General features: G+C 41.4%; 1 protein-coding gene across 1 annotated transcript in view; it reads right to left on the reverse strand.

The window, feature by feature from the left end:
- Positions 1 to 12173, reverse strand: part of LOC124115600 — a 98638-nt gene extending 86465 nt beyond the window's left edge. The window contains exon 1 of the mRNA XM_046476657.2: positions 11839 to 12173. The gene's annotated coding sequence lies outside the window, so the exon portion shown is untranslated. The remainder of the gene's footprint in view (positions 1 to 11838) is intronic.
- Between the last annotated feature and the right edge of the window lie 730 nt (positions 12174 to 12903).

Here is a 12903-nt window from a genome sequence, read left to right on the forward strand (position 1 = left end):
ACCAACAAGGGGTTGTGAGAGGGCATGAGAGAGACAGCCAGGTCCCCTACTGACAAGGGGTTGTGAGAGGGCATGAGAGAGACAGCCAGGTCCCCTACTAACACGGGATCGTGAGAGGGCATGAGAGAGAAAGCCAGGTCCCCTACCAACAAGGGGTTGTGAGAGGGCATGAGAGAGACAGCTAGGCCCCCTACTGACAAGGGGTTGTGAGAGAGCATGAGAGAGACAGCCAGGTCCCCTACCAACAAGGGGTTGTGAGAGGGCATGAGAGAGACAGCCAGGTCCCCTACTGACAAGGGGTTGTGAGAGGGCATGAGAGAGACAGCCAGGTCCCCTACTAACACGGGGTTGTGAGAGGGCATGAGAGAGACAGCTAGGCCCCCTACTGACAAGGGGTTGTGAGAGAGCATGAGAGAGACAGCCAGGTCCCCTACCAACAAGGGGTTGTGAGAGGGCATGAGAGAGACAGCCAGGTCCCCTACTGACAAGGGGTTGTGAGAGGGCATGAGAGAGACAGCCAGGTCCCCTACTAACACGGGGTTGGGAGAGGGCATGAGAGAGACAGCCAGGTCCCCTACCAACAAGGGGTTGTGAGAGGGCATGAGAGAGACAGCCAGGTCCCCTACTAACACGGGGTTGGGAGAGGGCATGAGAGAGACAGCCAGGTCCCCTACCAACAAGGGGTTGTGAGAGAGCATGAGAGAGACAGCTAGGCCCCCTACTGACAAGGGGTTCTGAGAGGGCATGAGAGAGACAGCCAGGTCCCCTACTAACACGGGGTTGTGAGAGGACATGAGAGAGACAGCCAGGTCCCCTACTAACACGGGGTTGGGAGAGAACATGAGAGAGACAGCCAGGCCCCCTACTGATAAGGGGTTGTGAGAGGGCGTGAGGTGTGAGAGAGACAGCCAGGTCAAACACTAACAAAGGGTTGTATCAGGGCATAAGGGCATAAGTGAGACAGCCAGGTCCCCTACCAACAAGGGGTTGTGAGAGGGCATGAGAGAGACAGCCAGGTCCCCTACTGACAAGGGGTTGTGAGAGGGCATGAGAGAGACAGCCAGGTCCCCTACTAACACGGGATCGTGAGAGGGCATGAGAGAGAAAGCCAGGTCCCCTACCAACAAGGGGTTCTGAGAGGGCATGAGAGAGACAGCTAGGCCCCCTACTGACAAGGGGTTGTGAGAGAGCATGAGAGAGACAGCCAGGTCCCCTACCAACAAGGGGTTGTGAGAGGGCATGAGAGAGACAGCCAGGTCCCCTACTGACAAGGGGTTGTGAGAGGGCATGAGAGAGACAGCCAGGTCCCCTACTAACACGGGGTTGGGAGAGGGAATGAGAGAGACAGCCAGGTCCCCTACCAACAAGGGGTTGTGAGAGGGCATGAGAGAGACAGCCAGGTCCCCTACTAACACGGGGTTGGGAGAGGGCATGAGAGAGACAGCCAGGTCCCCTACCAACAAGGGGTTGTGAGAGAGCATGAGAGAGACAGCTAGGCCCCCTACTGACAAGGGGTTCTGAGAGGGCATGAGAGAGACAGCCAGGTCCCCTACTAACACGGGGTTGTGAGAGGACATGAGAGAGACAGCCAGGTCCCCTACTAACACGGGGTTGGGAGAGGGCATGAGAGAGACAGCCAGGTCCCCTACCAACAAGGGGTTGTGAGAGAGCATGAGAGAGACAGCTAGGCCCCCTACTGACAAGGGGTTCTGAGAGGGCATGAGAGAGACAGCCAGGTCCCCTACTAACACGGGGTTGTGAGAGGACATGAGTGAGACAGCCAGGTCCCCTACCAACAAGGGGTTGTGAGAGGACATGAGGTGTGAGAGAGGCAGCTAGGTCAACCACTAACAAGTGGTTGTAAGAGGAGTGTGTGAGTGGTTTAATGGCGCTTTGAACAACTAGTATTTCACTCATATAATGGCATGTCCACTTAATGTGGGAGAAACCCCCATTGTGATGGACTTCGTAGAGTTGTACACTATAGTGATATCCTTATGCACGGGCATGGTGCTAAGAAATCAAGGATAATAATGGTAACTAAGAACACCTTTATCCACAACCTGCTTAAACTCACATGTACAGATCATTGCTACGGGCAATGTTTGTCCGAGTATTCAATGAAAAGCCTCAAGTGAGACGAGATGGGTAATGCTATGCGCCAAGCCGACGAAAAGTCCACGGGGTGCGTGCGTATGTAATAACCCTGTGAACAATGATGCAGCACACTGACATCTTTCATCTCCATCAGTACTAGTATTCCTGCTGATGTTGCACTGATCACACTGTCATACAACATGCTCGGGTGACAGTCCAACTGAAAAGAGCCTCAGATACCAGCAGAAGATTAGCACTACCTTTCTGCAGCTGATGGATGAGTTTAAACTACCACACAATAGCTGATGAATAAAACTGACATATTCTCGCGGTGTATGTAGTCCGTGGGAGCGTCCCCACCAGACACATGACTTCATCGAAGGTTACATTACACTTGGATAGACACTTACTGAATACAGTGCTTTGACAATACGACGCGCCGCCCTGACGTTGAAATACATTGCGATGCCTCAGCATTACTGCAGCAATACATGTAGCGCAGTGATGCCTTACAAGTGTCATTATCACGTACGACATCAATGCCTTGTGTCACTTCACGTACGACATCAATGCCTTGTGTCACTTCACTTACGACATCAATGCCTTGTGTCATCGTCACGTTTCACAGCAATGCCTTGTGTCATCGTCAAGTTCTACAGCAATGCTTTGTGTCACTTCACATATGACATCAATGGCTTGTGTCACTTCACGTACGACATCAAAGGGTTGTGTCACTTCACTTACGACATCAATGCATTGTCATTTTACGTACGACATAATGCTTTGTGTCACTTCACGTACAATATCAATGCCTTGTGTCACTTCACTTATGACAGCAATGCCTTGTGTCACTTCACGTACGACATCAATGCCGTGTGTCACTTCACGTACGACATCAATGCCTTGTGTCACTTCACGTACACCATCAATGGCTTGTTTCACTTCACGTACGACATCAATGCCTTGTGTCACTTCACTTATGACAGCAATGCCTTGTGTCACTTCACGTACGACATCAATGCCTTGTGTCACTTCACGTACGACATCAATGCTTTGTGTCACTTCACGTACGACATCAATGCCTTGTGCTCCTGTCATGTTCTACAGCAATGCCTTGTGTCATCGTCACGTACGACATGAATGCCTTGTGTCACTTCACGTACGACATCAATGCCTTGTGTCACTTCACGTACACCATCAATGCCTTGTGTCACTTCACTTACGACATCAATGCCTTGTGTCATCGTCACGTACGACATGAATGCCTTGTGTCACTTCACTTACGACATCAATGCCTTGTGTCATCGTCACGTACGACATGAATGCCTTGTGTCACTTCACGTACGACATCAATGCTTTGTGTCACTTCACGTACGACATAATGCATTGTGTTACTTCACGTACGACATCAATGACTTGTGCTCTCGTCATTTTCTACAGCAATGCCTTGTGTCATCGTCACGTTCTACAGCAATACATAAAAAACGTTGGATACTTGACACTAATAACACTCCAAAATAAATTTCATTAAACTGTTGTACTATTTCTAGCGAAAATAATTGATATAAATCTGTATGTTTAATGGTTGATATAATTTTCTGAAAATTCCAATGTGGTTTGTCAGTATTGACAGTAAGCGTCAATTGGTTCAGTAATGAGCAAGATTGTCAAGTTGTGACTGCAAACCAACAACAGTTTTACCCAGTAGGACCATGCCATCAGCAAATCATCATCATCACTTATGTCTATTCCAGATTGTACAGTTTCTTACAAACCTAACTCTAAAGATTCCATAAAGAAGGAAAATAAAAGTTGCGGCATGTAAATATTTCGCTAGACATATTTTGATATTTAATACATCACTTAACAGCATTATACATTGATTGAAAGATGTTTTTTTTAAATTTACCACATCCCTTTTTAAAAACATACTAGGGATCAGATATTCAATGAAACAATTTTTAAATAAATTATAATCTACAATTTACAACTTTTCTTATATTGCTCAGACGAGTAATCCCCCTATAGTGGATGGGGTCTTCTCGGGAATTCTTCTTATGAATAGGTACAATAGCACCAACTGACCATATGGATGGAAAACACCCCGTATCAAATAAATAATTAAATAATTTGACAATATCATTCCCCGTAGCCGTAGTTACATGTATTTCCTCTAATGTTAATTGGAAAATGTAAAAACAACATTTTTTAAAAATAATTCTTCCTCTACAGTCTCACGATAAAGTTCATATCTGAAAAGATAGCCTTGATATGTTCATAAAACAATCTGAAATCACAATCACCTCATCCTTCATGTCTAAATCCCAATCACACCATCAGGCTCCGACGTCGGGCGATACCGCCGAGGTTCAGAACACAAGACTGGGACAGTGTACTGTTCACAGATGAGTCCAGGTTCCCCTGGACAGCTCTGGTGGTCTTGCAAGGGTCTACAACCATACAGGAACTCGCTGAGCGACGCTTGCTTTACTCAACACCGTCAGTTTGGGGGTGGAAGTGTGATGTATGATTAATTGAAAGGCGAACGGCATCCCTCTGCTATGTTCTTTATTCTTAAATTATCTTGGACAAAATGCTGAACAATGAATGTAAAGCTGTGTACCTTGAACAACGCATACTTAAACTGATTCTAACTGAACTGCATTTTTATATGTATTGTTTTGGACTAGTTTGGCAGAAAACTATACAGGAATAGTCGATTTATGCAAAGCTCCGTCTGAAAATGTAGCTAAAGAGTTCAGCCGACTCATGAAGTCCTGTAATGTGACTTTACCACAAGGTTGCCTCTTATCTGTATTTGATGAAACTGTCGACCCTATACTATCATATGGTGTTGAGATTGGAGCATATGAGAATCTTAGATTTCTTAAATTAGCTACTGGACGGAAACAACACACACCAAACTTTATGTATGGTGAATTGGGGAGGGAACCACTAAGTATTATAGTTTATAAACGTGTTATTTCCCTTTGGCGAGAGCTTGGATTTACAGACGTTTATCATAAACCTTCACAAATACTTTACAAATACACGTATACTACCGATTAAGGAATTGAGAATACGCCATGGTTACAATGTATCAAGAATGAGATGACTGTGGTTTATTATAGGTATTTCAAAACCCATCAGTATGCTACACGCCTCAATGGTTTAACATAGAGAGAGATTTCAATTCCTGGAAATCCGCTGCTGAATGAAGATCCAAAGGGTCGAAGTACAAATACCTAAAGAATCAACATTCATTTGAGAAATAGCTATTACTCTCAAAATCAATATTTGTTTCTGTATTAACATTTAGAGCTGCTAATCATGGATTACCCGGTAAAACTGGTCGATGGCGGACCACCAGTGTCCACTTAATTGCTGTGGGAGATGAGTTTCATTATTTATTTAGATGTGGGGCTTTTCTCCTGCAGTCATATGAACGCTTGAAGAAATAATATCAAATAGTTTCAAAATCTATTCCAATTTAAGAAACTAATGACCACCAACAGCGTAAGGTCTCTCTAAATTCCTACATCATGTGTATAATCAAATTAGTAAAATATATGTCCTATTTCAATTACTCTTGTTAAATGCTGTCGTTTTTGACATATTGAAACTTGTATATAATTGTATTCTATCGTGGGTTTTTTTTCGAGAAAAAATAAGTTGAGTTGAGACGACATCGTTCGAGATCATGTTCTGCACACACACACACACACACACACACACACACACACACACACACACACACACACACACACACACACTGGACGTGTTGTAAACATACTTTTTGAAGCAATGTAACATTGCCCCATAGGACATGTCTGGGATGAGATAGATCGACACCTACGACAGGACTAGAACAACCCGCTAACGCTAGTTCAGTTGGTTGACGATTTTTGTACACCATTTGGAACAACACTCCCAAGGCTGTCAATCATTTCTGACTCCAATGCGCCGCCGTTGCCTCGCAAGTGTCAACGCAAATGCCTGTTACACACGATCTTGACATTGTTAATGGAGTTGTTACACCACCCCTCTGTAAGGACGTCTCGCTCTGTCTCCTGGTACTAGGTATAGTCTTTGCCCATGAAATTGTTATAAAAAAACATTGTTCAGAAGAATGACCAATTATTATGATGTTATGTTCAATGACATACATTTACACAACTTTATATGAAGCACAGTTACTTTTTTAACCTGGTAAAGTCTATTGCACTGTAGCAATGAACGTTTCAAGCACTTTTTTAGACAGAATAAATTCTTTCCTCAGTTCATATCGTTCTTTATTTAACCGCTTTGGAGAGTTTCTAGGAACAAATTCTCCCTTCTTTCAAGGGATGGATTGGCTAAAATAATTTGCACCGATATCAGTAACATGATTAGTAAATAGTGTCAGCGTGTGGTCAATAATGTCTTGGTCACGTTGTTCAAATTAGACCAACTTTTATTCAAGTTGTCTTTTTTCTTGTATCACATATTTTTCTAACTGCATTCTCTTCTCCGAATCCCATCTAATATATATCAACGTTTTATGGTTTCACAACTCATTACATGTTGAAGTCCATTTGTTTTAAATCCTACGTATACAGTACTGTGATCTGAAAATTCATTAACACCGCCAATTGTCAGCTGTTTCAATGTATTAAAATGTTCTTGCTTTGATAAACTGTAGTCAAGCAGACTGGATCTCAACTTTTGGTGACAAGTATATTCGCCTATCCCTGCATTATCATAACACCTTCCATTCACAACGCGAAGACCTGTGCACTTGAAGATATTGAAATATGCTGATATGATTTAACACTCACTGTGCACCTATATCTGTCGTGTATGTATGGTGTCGTAATGACATAATGGAAGTGAATATTTCGTACTTCTGAAGCTGTGAAACCGAGTGTCAAGATATGCCGTTATTGATGAAGCAAAAAGGAAATTAATTCCATGTTATCCTATGATGGCTCTGAATTGTAACCTCGTTGCGTGACGTCATTGCAATGCATGACTTCATCAATGGCACGTTGAGTGAAATACGGAATGTGCACGTTTTTTTTTATCGATTTGCGAAAAAAATGCACTCTAATTTTACAAGGTAATTACTTTTTAATAATACAGAAACTGAAATCTGTGATTGGTTTCTCTATATGCCTCTGTAGTAAAGTGTGAATATCGCACGGTATATTTATGTGTTTTCATTTAGAAGTTGGATGAAATAACACAGATTACCCAAAGACGGTTAAATACTTTTAATACAGACTAGCGGACATCCTTAACAAATGCAGTACTCCTTATTTCACAAACGACTTGCGTTACGTTGTGATTAGTTCGCTAAAGCTTCAAATGAAACTTATCACATATTGTTCGGTCAATCTATTTTCCAGAACGCCCGGCAATGACGTCATGACTATAGTCGAACAAATGTTTTATTTGGGATAACACTTTCTTAGTAAAGTACAGATTCTCCGTCTTTTGGGGGGTTGAGTCCCGTCCGGGATTCGAACCCACACTTGCCAGAGTGAGGCACCTAATCGCCAGCACACAAAGTCAGCGATCTAACCCACTCAGCCACCGAGGCTTCCACAAAAAATGAAAGTCCGACAACTGGTAGTCTAGATCACGTACTTGGTGTACCCCTCTGACAAGTGTAAATTGGCACGGCCTCCATGGCCGAAAGCTATGAATACACAATGCCATTTAGAAAGTGCTCAAATGTTTCAAATACAACATTGTTACATTTGACCACTGTCTAAATGGCATTGTGTATTCATGACTATAGTCCTTGGAAAGAGCAAGGTCATGTCTTGAGGTAACATGCTCATGGCATATGTTCAATACGTGGTTTCCGTGCCTGGTCCTCTTGAACCCTCTGCCTGGGTACAAACAATCCATCAGCAACAATCCTTACCGAATTTATCTGACTCACCATCCCGAGTAGTGTTGAATGACCTTCGAATGTGTTTTTCGTTTACCTTATAGCCTTAGGATCTAGATAATATATGTTCACAATAATATTATGAAGGACGACAACGCAGTTCACTAGCACCACCGTATTACCTATTCATCGCCATATTATCTTTCAAAATAAGAAAAACACCTCGCGGGAGCTCTAACAGCAACAGACAAAAGTTTTTGCCCTGAAACCAGTCATACGTTTGTTTTAGATAAGAAGGCCACGATTTGTTTGATGGACTCATTATGTGAATATTGACCACTATGGCAAAACACAATAGGCAACATATTAGTGTTGGCGTACAATGAATATTCCTACACAGATCACTTAGCACTTCCTCGGCCAAGAATTAGTTCTTATGCACTTTGGCTTCGCCATAAAACGCCACTAAACGTTAACTCATTAAGATTATTTTTCTTTCAATAAATTGTTTATGCGTATTTGAGCATGCTGTTTTAACTGGGGACTTTCGAAAACATGGAAGTGCGAGCAATCGATGGATTCCTAGCAGAGTTTCGGGATTCAAATGAGTAATGACGTGTTAGATATATACTGCGATATGCAGTGATGTTCGTAACAACCGCATATATGCATCGATATAACACTTAATAACCAACCATGCATACACATCGATATGCCATATTTTAACCAACCAGACATGTTTATCGATATACCACTTCCTAACCAACCGTACATGTTTATCGATATGCCACTTACTAACCAGCCATACATGTTTATTGATATGCCACTTACTAACTAATCATACACGTTTATTTATATGCCACTTACTAACCAACCATACACGTTTATCGATATGCCACTTACTAACAAGCCATACTTGTTTATCGATATGCCACTTACTAACCAGCCATACATGTTTATTGATATGCCACTTACTAACCAACCATACACGTTTATCGATATGACATTTACTAACCAGCCATGCATGTTTATCAATATGCCACTTACTAACCTACCATACATGTTTATCGATATGCCACTTACTAACCAACCATACATGTTTATCGATATGCAACTTACTAACCAGCCATACATGTTTATTGATATGCCACTTTCTAACCAGCTATACATGTTTTTTCGATATGCCACTTACTAACCAACCATACATGTTTATCGATATGCCACTTACTAACCTACCCTACATGTTCATCGATATGCCACTTACTAACCTACCATACATGTTTATCGATATGCCCCTTTCTTACCAACCAAACATGTTTATCGATATGCCACTTACTAACCAACCAGACATCTTTATCGATATGCCACTTACTAACCAACAGTGAATGTTTATCGATATGCCACTTACTAAGGAGCCATACATGTTTATCGATATGCCACTTACTAACCAGCCATACATGTTTATTGATATGCCACTTACTAACCTACCATACATGTTTATCGATATGCCACTTACTAACCAGCCATACAGGTTTATTGATATGCCACTTACTAACCAGCCATACATGTTTATTGATATGCCACTTACTAACCAACAGTGAATGTTTATCGATATGCCACTTACTAAGGAGCCATACATGTTTATCGATATGCCACTTACTAACCAACCATACATGTTTATTGATATGCCACTTACTAAGGAGCCATACATGTTTATTGATATGCCACTTACTAACCAACAGTGAATGTTTATCGATATGCCACTTACTAAGGAGCCATACATGTTTATCGATATGCCACTTACTAACCAGCCATACATGTTTATTGATATGCCACTTACTAACCAACAGTGAATGTTTATCGATATGCCACTTACTAAGGAGCCATACATGTTTATCGATATGCCACTTACTAAGGAGCCATACATGTTTATCGATATGCCACTTACTAACAAGCCATACATGTTAATCGATATGCCACTTACTAAGGAGCCATACATGTTTATCGATATGCCACTTACTAAGGAGCCATACATGTTTATCGATATGCCACTTACTAACAAGCCATACATGTTTATCGATATGCCACTTACTAACCTACCATACATGTTTATCGATATGCCACTTACTAACCAGCCATACATGTTTATCGATATGCCACTTACTAACCTACCATACATGTTTATCGATATGCAACTTACTAACCTACCATACATGTTTATCGATATGCCACTTACTAACCAACCATACATGTTTATCGATATGCAACTTACTAACAAGCCATACATGTTTATTGATATGCCACTTACTAACCAGCTATACATGTTTTTTCGATATGCCACTTACTAACCAACCAGACACGTTTATCAATATGCCACTTACTAACCTACCATACATGTTTATCGATATGCCACTTACTAACCAACAATAAATGTTTGCCAATAGGCCATTTCCTAACCAACCATAAATGTTTATCGATATGCCACATACCATGCAACCAGACATGTTTATCGATATGCCGCATGGTACGGATTAGCCATATGTAAGCACCGTATACACGAAGGTGATAACCTGAGGTCAGAACTAATTCGACATTTATCAACATGGCACATTCAGTTTCATGTGTTGATAAGTTATTGCTCTGGCACAACCGGCATCAGGTATTGTATGTGCATCTCCTAGTGGACCATCTGGACCTATTTAATACATATTGCCACCTTAAATAGTCGGAGAAGGACTTAATAGTAAACATAGACGACACAAGCTCATCTCTGAGTGGGCATTGGGGCACAGGATCCCTACCGGAGAAGCAAATCAGACTCGTCTGAGAATGTGCAATTTATACATGTGTTGGTATTCACAATACCTCATCCCCAGCTTAATACAAGGTATTGAAGACCTTACCAAATATATCATTCAGCAATATCAAATCTATGCTCACCTATTCAAATACTGAATAAAATAGGTATCCGTGCTACTAATGTAAATATAGAGACAGTAATTCTGTATTGTCTTATTAACACATTCTTCACACGGCATTCCACCTGAGAGACAGCTTCTTTCTAAACTTTACCTGGCAGGAAAATATAATATATACTATTTCCGTCAACCACTGATACAGAGCTTTTGCATCGAAACCTTGTGCGAAATAACCACGAAACTATCGCTACCAGCCAGTCCCAGCTTGAACCCACGTATGACGGGGCTCCTCACTACGGATATGTATTAACAGAAAAGGTGTCTGGTTTTGCTTTATAACTTTATCATAAAAGCAAACAAACTTGAATAGATATTGTTGTTGTACCTGTACGTATAGCAGGATTGTATGAATATCCAGATGTGATGTAGCCACACCCAATAACATCGGATAGCTTTGTCCATCATTAAGAGAATACATTTGCCGTTACAAATACTTTCAAAAACAATGTATGAGCGAAACAAATAGTTTAAAACATTTTATTGATCATAAATCAAAATGAAAAGAGGCAAGATCATTCACAGCGTTCGTGAGTTCAGATTTTGTTTCCAAGTTTATCTTACAGTAAGAATGCGCATAAATTATTCATGATGTTTTATAATATTTCCTGCTAATAGGCTGATTTCATTCTTTTCCATGTATACATTATGTTCAAATAAACATATTACATATGACAAATTCAATTACGATATTTTATCAAATGACATCGGGAAGTAGCCCATAAAGAAATAAAGATGGACAGACAGACAGACAGCCCATAAAGAAATATAATTAATATTACCTTTTGTTATAATTCCGATATAATGTTTCAAATGTTCTGTCTGTTTTGGGGCTTAACATTTTTTATTCATCATATTCATTGCTTAAAACAAAATCAAACAGTTTACCTTTTGTTTCTTGTGGGTCCTGTAAAGTGTTCCGGTAAGTCACTCCTTGTTTAGAAAGTTGTTAATTTCAAACTCAATCCCAAATTGTAGGAGTCGGTAAAACTTTATACACTCCGCTATATAAGAGAATCTACTAAAGTCCAAACAGAAAGAAATTATCCTTAATAATTCCGTGTCGTTAACAGCCCTAGTCCAACTTTTACTCCCGGCTTTAGCGTGGTGTCTCGCTCGTCCCCGTACACGCAGTGACAGAGTGTATCTGTCGCGCGCGTTAAACACTACACTTCCGGAAACGCGCGCTAGTTCTACAGTGTCACCCGCCCGCCCCGGCAAAGCATTATGACTGGTTGGTATTCGGTCAATATCGCATTCCAGTAGTCTCACAAGCTGTGATGCCAGCAACACACACTGATACACACGTGTTCCCACGCTATCTCAATCACCATTGGTCCAGCTCCTTCAATATGATAGCTAAGGTCCGTCCCACTAGGTTCTGCGAGACCTCGACTCGGTGACAGCAGGACAATACTGTCAACGCTAGTAGTGGCTCTCCTAACAAAATCAATGCAACACTAGCCATTTGATTTTCCTGACTTAGGAATGAAACGTGGCTATTTTGGCCTTGGAGATGTAGGCGAGACTTTGGTCTTCAACGAACCTGTTGGCAGTTTGGACGCAGAAATGATCATGCCTTTTCGAATATCTGTGTTTAAAACATTCATATATCAAATATACACATGACTGGAATTCTGTGTTGGCTAATCATAATATAAGCGCTGAAAAAAGCTATTTACGCTCAAGTGAAAATATCTACTTTTTAAAACATATGATAAATGAATCCGAATTTTCATACTTTTTACTGGTGTGATGTACCCGGGAAGATTCATTTTCAGCAACCCATGTTTGTTGTAAGAGGCGACTGACGGAACAGATGGTCACGCTCGCTGATTGGGTGGATGCATGTCATCGTATCCCAATTGCGTAGATCGATGCTCATGATGTCAAGCACTGGTTTGCCTGGCCCAGACTCGATTATTTATAGACCGCTATCATATAGCTCGGGTA

Source organism: Haliotis rufescens, unplaced genomic scaffold (genome assembly GCF_023055435.1).
Source record: "Haliotis rufescens isolate VD_foot unplaced genomic scaffold, xgHalRufe1.0.p SCAF_2, whole genome shotgun sequence".
In the NCBI taxonomy this organism is placed as follows: Eukaryota; Metazoa; Mollusca; class Gastropoda; order Lepetellida; family Haliotidae; genus Haliotis; species Haliotis rufescens.